The 3,825-nt window shown below is 43.1% G+C and overlaps 1 non-coding gene across 1 annotated transcript; it reads left to right on the plus strand.

Annotated features, from left to right (window-relative positions):
* Positions 1–214: 214 nt before the first annotated feature.
* On the plus strand, positions 215–287 carry TRNAK-CUU. Its single transcript has one exon. It is a non-coding gene; the product is annotated as a tRNA-Lys (tRNA).
* The last annotated feature ends 3,538 nt before the right edge of the window (positions 288–3,825 follow it).

Consider the following 3,825-nt stretch of genomic DNA (forward strand, 5'->3'; position numbering starts at 1 on the left):
ATCTAGACACGTACTGTATGATCCATTTCTATGAAGTTCTAGAACAGTCAAAACTATAGTGAAAGAAAACGGAGAACAGAGGTTTCCTCGTGGGGGTGGGGTGGGCTGTGAATTTTCTAAGGACTTCCGTGAAGTGGTGGAAATACACTGTATCTTGATAAGGGTGTGGATTACATAGATGCATCCATGGGTCAAAGATGCACAGTTTAGGGGCGCCTGGCTGGCTCAGTCGGTAGAGCGTGCGACTCTTGATCTTAGGGTCGTGAGTTCAAGCCCCACGTTGGGCACAGAGATGGAGAAATAAACAAACAAATAAACTTTAAAAAGAAAACAGCTTCATGGATGACACAAATTTAGTTAAGTTCTGCCTCCTTCCGTTTATTCAGTAGCTTTCCCAGCACCGGGCATGACCTGTGGCCGCCGTTTGCGCAAAATAAATCAGGACAGAAACTTCCTGAGTTCTCCATCTTTGGCAGCAAGGAAACCAGCTGTCCCAAGACAGAAGGGGGAGGGAGTCCTTGACTCAGTCCCAGAGCCTGGCCCCTGACAGGAGCCCCGAGCAAAGCCAGGGGCCAGCAGCAGCCCACCTCGGGGGTTTTGTTGTTTGAGCCTTTGCCGCCTGCCCGTGGTGGCTGGTAATTGCTGGGTGCGTTGTGTTCCTTTGGTCTCTCAGGTGTATTTCCTCAACCAACATGAAAAGAAAATGATAAGGGGCAAGGGCATGGAGGTGTTTATGTTTTCGGCTCTAGCCAATTGCTTGAGACCCAAGACAAAAGCCAGTGCAGATGGAAGGAGGCCAGACTATACAATGGAAACCCCAGCCTGTCCCCGCAGAACGGGCCCAGCACCCAGCTGTCGTTCACTTCCATTCGTGTCGCCGACACCCAGCAATTAGCACGCCCGGGTTCTCCTTTGGAAAAGAAGCTTGGGAGAACAATACCACAGCGAGTCCTCCTGGACAGGAAAGCAGGTGAATCCAGCTTGGAAAAAAAGGCAAAGGTAAACGATCCTTTTCGCCATTGCTTCTTACTGTTGGACAAACCACCGGCACGGTATGAAAGAACTCCTCCTGAAAGGGTACAAGATAAAGGGAAAAACAAAACCAAAAACAAGTCCATCCCAGCCTGCAGTGATCGAAGTGCATGGACGTACTATATTATTTTCTCCTGTATACTTAAATTGACCCCAAAGTCTCTGGCTTCTTGGGTGATATATGTACATGCACGTCTTACATCTGGACTGTCAGTGAGGACGGCCAGAGAAAATACAGGACACCCAGTTAAATCTGAATTTCAGTTAAACTGTGAATAATTCTTTAAGAATCCCCTATGTACTATCTGAGATTTACTAGGAACTGAATTCATTTTTTACCTTTAAAATTCAAAGTTAACAATGCATTCTTTTTTTTTCTTTCTTTCTTCCTTTTTTTATTTTATTTTATTTTATTTATTTATTTGTTTATTTATTTATTGGCTAAATCTGGCATCCCGACCCCCGCGGCATCACAGAAGCGTATATAGATTCGGTAGAGATAAACTTGAACTTGACAGGAAGTGATAGACTGACAATACAGCACTCCATTCGGGTGATGGCTTGAAGTGCAGTGAAATCACCTAATTGTTCCGAATGTCTCCAGCTCACGCTAAAAGAAGAGAAATGAGCTAAGGCTCATTTGCTCATTGGGTAAGCGATATGAATAACAATGAAAACCTTGGAGTAGCTGAAGCGTTCTGAGCCTAAAGGAACTCACCGCCCACTTCTTATCGCCTTAATAACCAGGTCCTAGGTAGTCCAGGGAGGGCACTGTCCCTGACACAGCACAGGGGGCGGAATTGCCAACACGGAGTCATACCTGCACCTTATTTTGAATTTCCTTTGGCATCTCTGTAAAGGGCACTCTGGGAGGCATGCCATCCTAAAGGGATTAGACGCTTTTAATCGGCATGACTCCATGGTTTTATCTAACTGACCTGGGAGCTAGAAGCTTAGAAGGGTGTTGGTGAACACTTGAGCAGACCTGAGAAAAAGGCCGGTACTGTGTAGGATTCAAGACACATAGCAGCACATTTCCAGTGCAGGCATCAAACAAGTTAATCCCTTCATCTTAAGAGGCTAAAGGAAAAAGAATGAATCATTTGATTTATCATTAAATCCGTTATCTCCTCTGGGTCTGCCCTTTGTGTGGTCCACTAACTACAAGAACAGGGAACACAGAAAGGTGATATGTTTGAGCTTGCTTGCACGTCGGTGCCAAGTGAGGGCAGAGCTTAGTGAAATCAATAACCTGGATTCAACTGTGGGGTGTGTGTGTGTGTGTGTGTGTGTATCTGAGTGTGCGGGTCTAGATAGTTTTGAAGAGAAATGTAATACAAGCCAATTTAGATGCTGGAAAAAAATCATGTTAAATTCCATTTTTCTTAACTTACTAAGATACAACTTTAGATTCTTCTTGAACAAATAGAGCACCACATAAGGTGCGAACAGAGTCAGAAAGTTTCTGAAGACCCTGTTTCCTGGGAAAATCTTCTGATTGCTTCCAATTACCATAAAAATAGTAGAGATTTAGTAAATGTTTATCAGGTAATAAGTACTATATTAACTATGTCATACATTGACTCAAACAAGCCTTTTTGAGTCTCAAGCCATTAGGTAGTCTACCCTGACTCAATAAGTAACATCTAGATCCTGGCTGTATCTGTTTTAAATTGGTCAACAGAGTATTGCTAAAGGGGATAAAAAAAATAATAAATAAATAAATCCCACTGCTCCTCATCTGGAGCTGTGGGGACCGATATACAGAAGAGTTCCCATCATTGATATAGTCGGTTACTTTGGTCATAAAGAATTCATAGATTTAATTATACAAGTCACTTGATTTTTTTATTGTAGTAAAATATACATATTCTATTTATCATTTTAACCATTTTTAAGCGTACAATTCAGTGGCATTAATAATTACCTTCATAACATACAACCATCACCACTAACCTTCTCCAGAACTTTTTATCATCCCAAACTGACACTGTATCATTTTTTAATGTTTTTTTTAATTTTTTTAATGTTTATTAATTTTTGAGAGAGACAGAGACAGAATGTGCGTGGGTTAGGGGCAGAGAGAGAGGGAGACGCAGATTCCAAACCAGGCTCCAGGCCCTGAGCTGTCAGCACAGAGCCCGATGCGGGACTCGAACTCACGAGCCGTGAGATCATGACCTGAGTCGAGGTTGGACGCTCAACCGACTGAGCCACCTAGGCGCCCCTTTTTAAATGTTTTTTAATGTTTATTTATTTTTGAAGGAGAGAGAAACAGAATGGGTGGGGGAGGGGAAGAGAGAGAGGGAGACATAGAATCTGAAGTAGGATTCTGGCTCTGAGCTGTCAGCACACAGCCTGATGTGGGGCTAGAACCCATGGACCGTGAGATCATGACCTGAGCCAAAGTCAGACGCTTAACCAACTCAGCCTCACGGGCGCCCCCCTTCTTAAAAATTTTTTTCATGTTTATTTATTTTTGAAAGAGAGAGAGAGACAGAACATGAGTGGGGAAGGGACAGAGAGAGAGGGAGACACAGAATCTGAGCAAAGTGACACTGTATTCTTAAACAGTGACATCCCATTCCTCTCTCCCTCCAATCCCCGAGAACCTCTTTTTCACCTTCTTTTCTATGAATTTACCTGTTCTAGGTACCTCATATAAGTCCCACACACAACACTTGTCCTACTGGGTCTGGCATAATGTTTTCAAGGTCCATCCGTGTTGTGATATATATCGAAATTTCACTCCTTTTCATGGCAGAAAAGTATTCCATTGTAAAGACAGATCAC

Source organism: Prionailurus bengalensis, chromosome C2 (assembly GCF_016509475.1).
Source record: "Prionailurus bengalensis isolate Pbe53 chromosome C2, Fcat_Pben_1.1_paternal_pri, whole genome shotgun sequence".
NCBI lineage: Eukaryota > Metazoa > Chordata > Mammalia > Carnivora > Felidae > Prionailurus > Prionailurus bengalensis.